The sequence below is a fragment of the Prionailurus bengalensis genome, chromosome B3 (assembly GCF_016509475.1).
Source record: "Prionailurus bengalensis isolate Pbe53 chromosome B3, Fcat_Pben_1.1_paternal_pri, whole genome shotgun sequence".
NCBI lineage: Eukaryota > Metazoa > Chordata > Mammalia > Carnivora > Felidae > Prionailurus > Prionailurus bengalensis.
This window is the reverse complement of record NC_057355.1, coordinates 81,823,747-81,837,767: the sequence shown is the minus strand read 5'-3', so window position 1 is coordinate 81,837,767 and position 14,021 is coordinate 81,823,747. Positions and strand designations below refer to the sequence as shown.

The 14,021-nt window shown below is 35.6% G+C and overlaps 1 protein-coding gene across 2 annotated transcripts in view; it reads right to left on the bottom strand.

Moving 5' to 3' along the window:
* Positions 1–14,021, bottom strand: part of NUBPL (nucleotide binding protein like) — a 226,356-nt gene that overhangs the window by 64,393 nt on the left and 147,942 nt on the right. The window lies entirely within an intron of this gene.

Sequence of the window (14,021 nt, the reverse complement as noted above, 5' to 3'; positions counted from 1 at the left end):
TACCACACATGGAGGATGACGAGAGGAACTATCTCAGCCATGGCCCAAATGAGCCCAATTCTGAAGTCAATATCGTGCTGTGGACAGAAAGCTTCCTAAGGACACAAGAAGGGAATCCACCAGTCTGCACCATATATGTAACTCTAACAAATATTAGGGTAAAAATTATTTTGTCAGTGAAACATATCACTTCATTCAATAACTATTATGAACAACTTTCTTAGCAGTTATTCTGAATGACAATACTTACTTGGAAATATATAGATATAGATATGTAGATATAGATAGATATATTGTTTATATATGTATGTATATATATTATATATTTGTTTTTAACAAATAGATTGTTTTCTATTCTAATAAAGAGAATATCTCATAATTTTACAGTCTCATTTCCTCTACTGCATTTATCTATAAAAGTATTTCCAAGTTTCCTTCTTGATGGAAGATATAAGTATTTCATTATTATTCACAAGATGAGAAATGTCTGCCAAATTTCCATATCACATATAAACACATAGCACAAAATTTAACCTCTACTTATGTAGATATGAAAAACAGCTCTTAGACAAAATGTGACATTAATTATCCAAAATACAAATATTTTTAAATATATGCTAAGGAAAAATTTGACATTTTGTGAAATTTTTAAAATCTTTCTGAAGGTTTGCTACAAAGCTAATTCTGTTGCATATGAGCCTTTGAAAACATTAATAATGAAAATGCCAACTGAAGTTTAAATACTTTCACTAGGCAATAAATATATGTAATGTTGATATTCTAAATGTAAAAGATTAATAATGTTCTTAGTGTTCAACAGATTCATAAACATTTAATTGGTTCACTCAAAAAACATTTATGGAATGCCAATCATATTTGCCTTAGCAAAAATATTTGTCAGAAAAGTGCTGGAAATTTAAAAGTGAACAAGATAGTCAAGATCTTCCCACCACCCACATGTACTTTATACTCTAGTGGGTAGAATCAATAAACAAATAAATATAAAAGAAAATACGAATTCAGGATAAGTGTTCTGAGGAAAATAAAACTAGATGAGATGATTGTTACAGCTAGATGTTCTGGAGTGACATTAAAATGAGACCTGATCTCAGGGTCATGAGATAGAGCCCTACATTGGGCTCCATGCTGGGTGTGGAGCCTGCTTAGGAATTCACTCTCTCCCTCTCCCTCACCTTCTCCCCTCTGCTTGCTCTCTCCCTCAAATAAACAAACAAACCTAGAACTAAAAAATAATAAAAATGAAATGAGACCTGAATGCCAACACAGGACAGACACTGTAGATCTAGGGGAAGAAGGTTCCTGATAGAACAACAAGTTCAAAGACCCCAAGGCAGGAATGAATTTGGGGTAACTGAGGAAAAGGAAAAAAACAAGTGTAATGTGAAAAAGGGTGAACACGCTTGATATGGGTTAAGTACAGTCAGATTGAGTAGACTCTGCTAAGATAAAAAGTTTGGATTATAGTCTAAGTGCAAAGGCTTTTTGTTTGGATTTACATTTAATTATAGGAAGTTTCAATGTGTATGAATGACGAGAACAGAGCAAAATGGATCCACATATATTTATCCACCAGTATCAATAATTATCATTTCATGACCAGTCTTGCTTAATTTGTATCTTTACTCATTCCACATCTACCCCTCAGAAATCTATCATTTCATTTATACACATATTAATATATGTCACTAAAAGATAAGGACTCTTCTTACAAATATAACTTCTATCAATATTACTATAATTACATCATTATTTTCTTTTTTAACTGATTTTTATTTTTTTTTAATGTTTTATTTGTTTTTGAGAGAGAGAGAGACAGAGCATGAGCAGAGAAGGGGCAGAGAGAGCAGGAGACACAGAATCTGAATTAGGCTCCAGGCTCTGAGCTGTCAACACATAGCTGGACACAGGGATCCAACTCATGAACTGCAAGATCATGACCTGAGCTGAAGTCAAATGCTTAACTGACTGAGCCACCCAGGTGCCCCTACATCATTATTTTCAATAATAACTTATTAAAATTACTAACTATCTAGGCAGTGTCCAAATTTCCCTGTGTATCAATTTTTTCTAAAGCTCACTGATTCAAATCAAATCCAAATAAGGTCCAGATATTGCTTTAACAAGTTTCTTGGTCTTTTAATCTATAGATGATGATTCTTTCACTTTTTTTTCCTTACAATTTACTTGATGGAAAAAAAAACTGGGTTACTTATTCTACAGGGTTTTCTACACTCTGGATTTCTGATGGCATCCTCATAGTGTCACTTAACATGTTCCTCTGTCTCCTGTATTTTCTATTAACTGGTAGTTAGATCTGAATGTTTAACCAGATTCAGTTTCAATTTTCTAGCAAAACTACTCTATAGTTTATGTTATTTACTCCAATCAGGAAGCATATAATATGTTCTCTCTACATGCATATATTAACAGTAATAATTATTGCCTTAGATCTATTATATTACTTAATTAGGGCTTATAAAATATTGACACTACAATTGCATCATTCCTTCTTTATTTGTCAACTGAAATTCCTTAGTAAAGGAAAACTTCCTTCATCAATTATGTGCTTAATAGTGTAAGAAAAATAGGACAAGTACTTGATTCTCTTCATTTTCAAGTTTTTTAAATAATAAACTGGCTGCTTAGCATTCTGGTTATTTGTAAGCAAAGCTGTTAAAGATCATTTTGAGTACTATCAGGAGAGTAGAGTGGTATGTAAGAAAGCAAGAGTGAAAGTAGAAACACAACTTAAGAGTATTCCAAATAAATGATGACAGGTTATACTAGGATGGTAGAGAAGATGAAGAGAAATAGACAAATTAAAGATATATTTGGAATATAAACTCCAGAGGACTTGCTGATAGGTTATATATACCTGGTAAAGGAAAGAAAAAAAATCAAGAATAAGTCCCAGAGTTTTGGCCTAAGCACCTTGGTTTATGAGAAACACTAAATAAAGAGTAGATTTAGGGGGAAAAATCATCAGGTAATGACAGAGAAAATTAAATAAATATTAACAAAATCCTTATTACTGTTTTTTTTTCTTTCTCCTGACTGAAGATAATTAAAAATTTCAGGAAACAGAAATAAAATACTCGTTACGGTATTTTTCAATAATAATGCTTTTTTTTCCTAGAATAAAAATAACACCAGATAAGATAAATTTCTACTTCTTAGACAATTCATTTTCTCACCTTTCCTCCCATATATATTAACAAAGGATATGCTGGGTTAAAATTTTTAAGAAACATTGGGACACCTGGGTGGCTCAGTTGATTGAGCATTCGACTTTGGCTCAGGTCATGGTCTCAAAGTTAGTGAGTTCGAGCCCTGCGTCGAGCTCTGTGCTGACAGCTTGGAGCCTGGAGCCTGCTTTGGATTCTGCGTCTCTCTCTCTCTCTCTCTCTCTCTCTCTCTCTCTCTGCACCTCCCCTGCTCGTGCTCTGTTTCTCTATCAAAAATAAATAAACATTAAAAAAAATTTAAGAGATATTAATAAATATTATTTTAACCCAGACTGACTAGCAATCTCTCATATCAGCTAACAGACCACCAGAAATACAAGGGATACACAAACAGCCAGGATATAGAAATATAGAGAAACAGACCTCAAAAACATTAACCAATTAATTAGTATTAACCAATTAATCTTGGGGGAAGATGGGAACTCCAATTCATCTTTTAAAAGCTAATTTTCCATTCTCCCATTTCTAAGTGAGCATCAATAATTCAAATTGTCTGGTTGGGTCCCTTGGGAAAATATGGAAGGCTTAAGACAGAAGGAAGAGCCTAACCACAACATAATATTAATGGTAAAAATGGTTAATATTACTTTCTGAATGACAGGATTTCTAAAGATACATTACCTAAATTTTCATGCACAAAATGAATATCTGACTTGCCACAAATCATTTCTGCATATAAAAACTTTACAGGTACCTATTTTGATAGTATATACTTACAAAATGTCTGATTAACTGGTAAGATAAATATGACAAATTAATTGCTCCCACATAATGAATCATTCATGTATGTACTATACTTATGGGTAACAGCTAAACAAATGCTACTGATCTTTATTAGGTCTCATAACTACACTTATGTATAAATATAGCTACTTTAATAGTAATTGAGTTCCAGGATAGAATATACTTCTTTTAATATCAAATGATAGCTCTGGGTTACATTTCCCTACATCAACACTACCCTTGTTAACTGGACTCTACTCAACTATTCAGAGTAAAAGAAACAGTTTTGTCAGGTAAAAAACAAACTACAAAGTAAGAAAATGAGATAAACACAAATATAATTCTAAAAATTACAAACACCTATCAAATATTTCAAAAATTAAAGAGAGAGCTATCCTAAACCTACAGGAAACTGTTGAAAAGCAGTCTGAGTTCATTTGCAAATACTCTTATGTCTGAAGAATAAAAAAAAAAAAAAGATTCCATAAGATCCCTAACATAATATATACATTAAAATATATAAAATTCTATTATCCTGTGTAGTTATAAAATATTTTGAATTCTGATAGAATTTTCTTTAAATACTACATTTTATCTTACTTTTTAAATGCTTTTCTTGACATTTATTTTAAAAGAAAGACAATTAACTGTTTTGTGCTTCTGTGTATTTTTACTGAGAATCATCATTAATGTTTTAATGCAAATCAGCTCCACCAAACATCTTCATAGATGACAAATTGTATTCTGAATATCAATTATTCAAAAATGCATAGTCAGAAGATTTCCAAACTGCTTGTTTAAACACAGAATGTACAAATATCAAATAAGATATTTATTAACATTCTCTGTAATACAAAATAGGCCCTTTATATTCATGTATATGACATAAGGCGGGCTGACTCTTACTTAGCCTTAAATTCTTCTGCTAATCTACATTTTCTATCTAAAAGAGCACATTTTTTCCCTCATTTCCACTTTATTCTCACTGCCTTCCCCTACCCCTCAGTAAAATTTTCTTCCTTCTCATTCTCCCTATCTAGATGCTACACAATCCCCAAAATGAAGGACAGTAGTTTGTCTCTCCATCAATCTTCTAATATATTATCCTTAACCTGAATAAGGTGAGAAACAAGGTAATGGCCGAGCCTGACAATAGTAAAGCACATATTTTCATTCCCTTAACCTTTCTCATTGCTCTTTCTTTGACCTCCTCTCAAAAAATACTCTGTCTTAAACTCAACTGTAAAATTTAGGGTAATATAGTTTCTAAGGAGTTGGTTAAAACATCACCCTCAATACTTCAAATGAGTTAGAGATATGGAGACCCAGAATTTCAAGGATTATCTGCTTCTGGGGAAAATTGTTCTCACTGTTTTCAGTTGATTAGTACCATGACAACAATGTATTACCAAGAGGTATATACTTTCCAAGCAAATCAGACATTTCCATCAACAAATTAGTATATTCACTCTTCAGAAGTCCTTCAGAATCTTAAATTGCATAGTAAATTCAAAATTGAAACAAAAGAGCTGACTGATAGAGGATATCACCATAACCTATATTTAGAGTTACATGCTTATAAGAGCCACATAAAACATCTAACATTAATTAAAAATTAATACCTTTTTTCCCCACTTTATTCAGTATATTTTCACAATAGCTTACAATTTCCAAACACAGACCTTGAATTATGTCAATTATACTTTAAAGTAACACACTCTGGGGTGCCTGGGTGGCTCAGTCTGTTAAGGTCTTACTTTGGCTCAGGTCATGAGTTCACAATTCTTGAGTTGGAGCCCCATGTCAAGCTCTGCGCTGACAGCGTGGAACCTGGACCCTGCTTCGGATTCTGTGTCTCCCTCTCTCTCTGCCCCTCCCCCATCATGCTCTGTCTCTCTCTTTCTCAAAAATAAACATAAAAAAATTTTTTAAATAATAAAGTAACAAATTCTATGGGGCACCTGGGTGGCTCCGTCAGTTGACTGGCCAGCTTTGGCTCAGGTCACGATCTCGTGGTTGGTGAATTCAAGCCCCACATGAGGCTTGCTTCTGTCAGCCTGTCAGCACAGAGCCCACTTCAGATCCTCTGTCCCCCTCTTTCTACCCCTCCCCAACTTGTACTCTTCCAAAAATAAAAAAATAAAGTCACAAATTCTATATGACCCTTATAAAGACATTACCATATCAGTAAAATATGTGCAAATTAGATTTTAAGATAAGAAGGCATTCTATTCTGTATGCAGAAATTCTCAAGAATGTAGTCTTATTAAACTTAAGCTAATGGGGGGTGCCTGGGTGGCTCAGTCGATTAAGGTCCAACTCTTGATTTCGGCTCAGATCATGATCTCACAGTTCATGAATAGAGCCCTACATCAGGCTCCATACTGACAGTGCAGAGCCTGCTTGGGATTCTCTCTCTTCCTCTCTCTGTCCCTCCCCCACTTGCACACACACACACACACACACACTTTCTCTCTAAATAAATAAACTTTTAAAAAGTTGAGATAATGACTTTTCTTACTTTTCTTTCTCATACCTTTTCCCCTTTTAAATGTCAAAGCAATGAAAGAAGGTTATCAAACACTGGAAGGTACTGGAGAAATCATGAAAATATGAAATTATGAAAATAAAAATTGAGCTTTGAATAAGATTAGGAACAAGGAATTGAGAACTGGTGCAGATATGTAGGCAAGTGTTGAAGGGGTAGGGGAAACTAGGAATTTTCGGGCATTCTCACTCTTGATACTCTGGACACCCTAAAGAATAGTATCACAGAGGCACTTGAGGAGTCTGGGTTCTTGCATTTGTTAACTACTGTGACACACCAAACAAGAGTTTCTACGTTCAGGAAGTCTTATCCTTATTTCTATATGGACTCACAAAAAAATTCTTTCCAAGTTCCTTGAGGTGTTTTCTCTCTAAAATTTATAGGCCCAAGCAAAACAAAGCCTTTGGATTAGAAAAGATTAGAAAAGAGCAGCACTGTGGGTGCCTGGCTGGCTCAGTCAGTGGAGCATGTGACTCTTGATCTCAGGAATGTGGGCTTGAACCCCACATTGGGCATAGAGATTACTTAAAATCTTTAAAAAAGTAAAAAAAAAAAAAAAAAAAAAAAAAAAAGAGCAGCATTAAGAGCCCAGATGAGAATGAGTGCCATAGATACAAAATGGCAGCAATCTGGACAACATGTTTTTTCCTTCAGGTATATTCAGCAACCTGACCATGGAAATGGAGAAAGTGAACTGCAATTCTGGTGCAGGGATGGACAACTGAAAGACAAGGAGAAAATCATCTAAAGGGTGACAACAAACTTCAGGAAAGAAGGAACTGACGAACTCAGAGAAAGTAAAGATGTCAAAATTTAAAGGTCTTCATGAGATTCAACAGAGAGCAAGGTCCATTAAGTAAGTAAGGGAGTAAGAAAGCTGGAAGGGTAAACTCAAAGTAAAGCACTGAAATACAATATTTAAAGGTAGGAAAGTTCTAATGGTAACAAAAGACTATAGGGAAGGACTGCTGAAAGAGAATGGAGTCAAAATAAAATTTATAGAAGTTGAAATGAAAGAATTAAAAGGGATGACCCAGGATGATGGCATAAGTCAATGTGGAAAGATTATAAGCCAAATGCCAAAGCTCTTCATCAGTATGAGGACTCTGGTCTAAATCTTTGGTGGTAGTTACCATGTGGTCCAATGATATCATCTAGGAACTTGTTAAGAATGCAGAATATAAGGTAACATCCAAGACCTACTGAATCAGTTTTAATAAAAACTCCAGGTGATTTATAGACAGTCAAGTTTGAGATCTTCATAGATCTTAATAAATATATAGCTAACAGATAATAGGAAAGACACAGGTAGGAAGTAGATGATCCCATGGCATGATCTTTGAAAGAGAAGTGGGATTTCTTTATTCAATGGTTAAAGAACATTGGTTTCATAATGCCAGTAGAGAATTAGGCAAATCCTAACAATATTCCTGGAGTTTGAGAATTCAGAGTAAATAAGGATCCCACGTCTATTCTTTTAATATTTTCATACGGTTTTCTCATCCCCTTGCTCTACATTTCTCCAGACTTATCTTTTGTCTTGTGCTTGGTGTTTGTTGTTTGTTTTCATGCTTTTATTTTGGTTGCCTCCAATTTCTTTTGTATAAATATGGCATATTTTAGAAACCAATTCAAAAAAAGTATTCACATACACATATACACACACTCTTGTGCATCCCTTTCCCTAATTTACTAACTTATTATTTTCAAAAACTATGTATGTCTATCCAATCTTGTTAACTTATCAGCTCCATAGAAATATTCTTTGCCTAACCTCCAAATTTTTGAAAATGAACATAAATGACCACATATTATATAAGAGAATAGTCCTCTACTTTCTTCCTGAAATTTTACTTTATGAGACCAAGAATGGATATCTACACAACAAAAGACAATTCTGAAGAATATCTATTGATAAATCACTACAAAAAAATCCAAAGAGAGAAACTGGAAAGATCAATTCAATTTGAGACATTTCTTCACACAGGAAATAAAATACCTTACTCCTAACCAACTAATCAACTAACAAATGGTTTAAGTGGTACCAAAAATATTAAAATTTGAAGGTAATTTCTCTCCTCAGACATTAGGTAACACACTCTTGCCTTGGACTGTCCAGATTATCATTACCTTCTTGGCAGAAAGAAAATACATAGAGAGATATTTAAATCTATTCCTCAAAGTACCTGGGAGCATACCAAATAACATAATATAAAGTAAAAAACAGGACGGGGAATACAAGGAACTGCTGAGGGCCCATCCCAATCATCTGAATCTGAGAATCAAACTCACAAAATTTAGTCTATAAGAAAGCAAAGCTCACATGACAAAATCATTTATCACACCTCTATAAGGTTGTAGCATCTGATGAAAAAAACTGTAACTGGTCATCTCTTAGCTCTCTAAATAATTTGATTTTCAATTTAATTTTTTCCTGAGTAACAGCTCCCAACGCTTTTGTGATATACACACCCTGTAGGTAAAACAAATCACAGTAATGGAGGTAAGTATCCAAGAAGTGAGTCATAAAGGCTCACATCAGTGTTAGATGGAAGTTGTTCATGATGTTTTTATTGCCTTTATAGACAATAGGAAATAGCAATGTGCATTTAGGGGTGGGGACAGGGGAAAGATATATAAGCATTTAATTTCCTTTTAGTTAAAACAATCTCTTGTATAGGAATGTTGTGTGTATAGGAATGTATGTGAAACTAACCATATCAAATACCTTGTTCAGAATATGTGAGTTATGACATAAGTAGTGACAGTTACTTTTAAAGTTGGTACTGAAAACATAAAAGCACTCAAAATCTCAAGTGCTGTATTTAAATATAAAGGTAATCATGCAAAATGATAGGCCAGCAGTGAACCCTAACTTTTATTTAAGTAAAAAGTGAGAAAAATGAAAAATGAAAAATCAAGACCAATTTCAAAGAAAAAATAAATAAATGAAGCAAAAAAGTCAGAAATGGAAGGTTATGGGTTAAAACTGCACACACTCTTGTCTAGAAAGAAAAAAGAAGTAATTTAACTATTAAGTTCAACTAGCATGACCAGAAAATTTTAATTAATATAGTCCTCAACATATCCTAATAAAAAGATATAAAAGTAGGATGCTCATGGAGATTACTGTCAAATATTAGGGTAGTGATAACACATATGGTCACTTGATTTACAACTGAGGTGCTACTATAATTAAGTATTGGAACAACTAGATATTCATATGAAAATATAATTAACCTTTACCCTTATTTCACACCATTTTAAACATTAATTTGAGAGGAATCATAGGCCTAAATGTGAAAGCTGAAATCAAGCTTCTAGAAGAAAATACAGGGGAATATTTTTGTGAGTAGGCTAGGAAAGATTTCTTAAATAATGCACATAAATCTACATGAAAAATAATTGATAAACTAAACTTTATCAAAACATTTTATATCAAAAGTCACCACTAAAAAAGTAAAGATACAAGCCACAGATTGAGAAGATAATTGCAATACATCTGAAAAGGGATCATGGAAAACATATAATGAATTCCTACAAATAAGAAAAAAAAATTTTTTAAGACAGAAAACACGAATAGACACTTCATAAAAAAAGAGATCCAAAGAGCCAATAAGCATTATTCAATGGGAAAATTAGTATTAAAACCACTGTGAGATACCACAACATACCCAGCAGAAGTGCAAAGACAGAGTAGTATTAATACAGCTCCCCTATATTAATGGTTGGAGATTAAGTTGGAACAACCACTCTATAAAACTACTTGGCAGAAAAAAACTAAAATTTAACATACATTCACTCCAAAATCCAGCAATCTCACTTCTAGAAATATACCAAAACTGAAATAATGCATCTGTATGCCATAAAGCATGCACAAGAATGTTTATAGCAGTATTACTCAAAATAGCCCCAAAGTATAAACATCCCAAACAGCAAAGAGAAAGGTCATGTTTGGAATACTATATAGCAACAAAAAAGAACAAAGAAACCAAGGGACAGAAATAGCAACAATGGAGGTCCTGGACTTCCCACCTCCCATAGACACACCAAGTGTATAGCAACACACAAAGCAATCTTAAGTGAAATCCAGAAAGCAGCCGGGCGATTCCTGTACATCAGGTGAATGAGAAATACCTACACAGCAAAAGGTAGAAAAGGCTGAGATACACTCTCACCATAAACTCTACCTATACCCCCCACCCAACAACACAGTGCCATGCAACTAAGAAAGAACTCCCAACTCCCAACTTCTCCCTGAAGAGCTAAGTGGACTTCACATCTAGCACCCAAGCTTTTGCAGTTGCTACTTAAGAATTGGGCCCCTAGGGGCGCCTGGGTGGCGCAGTCGGTTGAGCGTCCAACTTCAGCCAGGTCACGATCTCGCGGTCCGTGAGTTCGAGCCCCGCGTCAGGCTTTGGGCTGATGGCTCAGAGCCTGGAGCCTGTTTCCAATTCTGTGTCTCCCTCTCTCTCTGCCCCTCCCCCGTTCATACTCTGTCTCTCTCTGTCCCCAAAATAAATAAAAAACATTGAAAAAAAAATTTAAAAAAAAGAATTGGGCCCCTAGACTGCCTGACTCTGATAACCAGTAGAACTTGAATTCACGTGTCACACAGGGCCATAACAAAGAACCAGTCCAGTTCTTACGGGCAGGCACATGAGCACCTGCAGCAGCTTTCCCCCACTCCTGCCCCCAGGAGCGGTGTGGAGGGAAGAGGCAAAAACACCCATCTCCCGATCTTTCACTGGAAAGGGTCTGGCTGCATACTTTGTAAGTTGCTGCCTCTGGTCCAGCTACTAATTAGCACAGATCTAGGGGCTGGCTGAGATCTTACTCAGAAAGAGAGAGAGAGCCAATGCGTACTTACCCTGACTTTTCCCTCTGCCTCAATTAACAGTAAAATCAAGTTGCCAGCACCTCTCTGGAAGGAGCTTCTAAAGATGCCCCAGTTTTTATGGCTGCCACATAAGGGAGAGGATCTCAAACTACCTACTTCTGATAGCTAACAAGGCTTGCATTTCACAACTCTCACAGGGGTGCTCCTTATAGTGAATAAACAGTCTCAACAGGTTCAGAATTACTCCCACCATACTGTACAGCTATATGCACAGATGCAGCAAGGAGGGATGAAGCAGAAATGCCCATCTCTCAGCTTCTCCTTGGAAGGGGTTTAACTACATGCTTTCCCAGCTATTGCCTGAAGGTCTTGCTTCTAATCAGCCTCCATTCAGTACTGAGTGTGATCCTCCCCTGGGGGAGGGTCTTGGCATAACCTAAACAATTGGGAACCACTAAAAACAAAAATGGCAGTTTGGACAGTCACAAACATTTGAAATGAAACCAGGAGTTTAGGCCAGGGCTTACTGACAAGGTTCATCACCTACACAAGACCAATCTGTCAAAACTGGGAGATGTGGCCATTTTATCTAATGTGCAGAAACCAACAAAAAGAGTCAAAGAAAATGAAAAATGGGAATAACTTCCAAACAAAAAAACAAATCTCCAGAAAATGATCATAAAAAAACAAAGAAAAGTGATTCACCCAAAGATAATTAAAAAGAATGATCATAAAGATGCTCACAATGGTCAGGAGAGCAATGCATGAAAATACAAAGAATTTTATTTATTTATTTAACATAATTTGTTGTCAAATTGGCTTCCATACAACACGCAGTGCTAATCTCAACACGTGCCCTCCTCAATGCCCATCACCCATCACCCACTTTCCCCTCTCCCCCACCCCCATCAACCCTCAGTTTGTTCTCTGTATTTAAGAGTCTCTTATGCTTTGCCTCCTTCCCTCTCTGTTTGTAACTTTTTCCACCTTCCCCTCCCCCATGGTATTCTGTTAACATTCTCAAGATCCACATATCAGTGAAAACATATCTGTCTTTCTCTGACTGACTTATTTCACTTAGCATAATACCCTCCAGTTCCATGCACGTTGCTGCAAATGGCATGATTTCACTGTTTCTCATTGCCAAGTAGAATTCTATTGTATATATAAACCACATCTTCTTTATCCATTCATCAGTTGATGGATATTTAGGCTCTTTCCATAATTTGGCTATTGTTGAAAGTGCTGCTATAAACATTGGGGTACATGTGCCCCTATGAATCAGCACTCCTGTATCTTTGGATAAATTCCTAGCAGTGCTATTGCTGGGTCATAGGGCAGATCTATTTTTAATTTTTTGAGGAACCTCCACACTGTTTTCCAGAGCGGCTGCACCAGTTTGCATTCCCAACAACAGTGCAAGAGGGTTCCCATTTCTCCACATCCTTGCCAGCATCTATAGTCTCCTGATTTGTTGATTTTAGCCACTCTGACCAGAGTGAGGTGGTATCTCAGTGTGGTTTTGATTTGTATTTCCCTGATGAGGAGTGACATTGAGCATCTTTCCATGTTTCTGTTGGCCATCTGGATGTCTTCTTTGGAAAAGTGTCCATTCATGTCTTCTGCCCATTTCTTCACTGGATTCTTTGTTTTTCGGGTGTGGAGTTTGGTGAGTTCTTTATAGATTTTGGATACTAGCCCTTTATCCAGTATGTCATTTGCAAATATCTTTTCCCATTCCGTCGGCTGCCTTTTAGTTTTGTTGATTGTTTCCTTTGCAGTGCAGAAGCTTTTTATCTTGATGAGGTCCCAATAGTTCATTTTTGCTTCGAATTCCCTTGCCTTTGGAGATGTGTCGAGCAAGAAATTGCTGCGGCTGAGGTTAGAGAGGTTGTTTCCTGTTTCTCCCCTAGGGTTTTGATGGTTTCCTGTCTCACATTTAGGTCCTTCATCCATTTTGAGTTTATTTTTGTGAATGGTGTAAGAAAGTGGTCTAATTTAATTCTTCTGCATGTTGCTGTCCAGTTTTCCCAGCACCATTTGTTAAAGACACTGTCTTTTTTCCATTGGATACTGTTTCCTGCTTTGTCAAAGATTAGTTGGCCCTACATTTGTGGGTCCAATTCTGGAGTCTCTATTCTATACCATTGGTCTCTGTGTCTGTTTTTGTGCCAATACCATACCGTTTTGATGATTACAGCTTTGTAGTACAAGCTAAAGTCTGGGATTGTGATGCCTCCCACTTTGGTTTTCTTCCTCAGTATCTCTTTGGCTATTCGGGGTCTTTCGTGGTTCCATACAAATTTTAGGATTGTTTGTTCTAGCTTTGCAAAGAAAGCAATTTTGATTGGAATTGCATTGAACGTGTAGATTGCTTTGGGCAGTACTGACATTTTAACAATATTTATTCTTCCAATCCATGAGCATGGAATGTTTTTCCATTTCTTTGTGTCTTCTTCAATTTCCTTCATAAGCTTTCTATAGTTTTCAGCATACAGATCTTTTACATCTTTGGTTAGGTTTATTCCTAGGTATTTTATGGTTCTTGGTTTATTCCTTGGCATTTTATGGGATCAATTTCTTGACTTCTTTTTCTGTTGATTCATTATTGGTGTATAGAAATGCTACAGATATCTATACATTA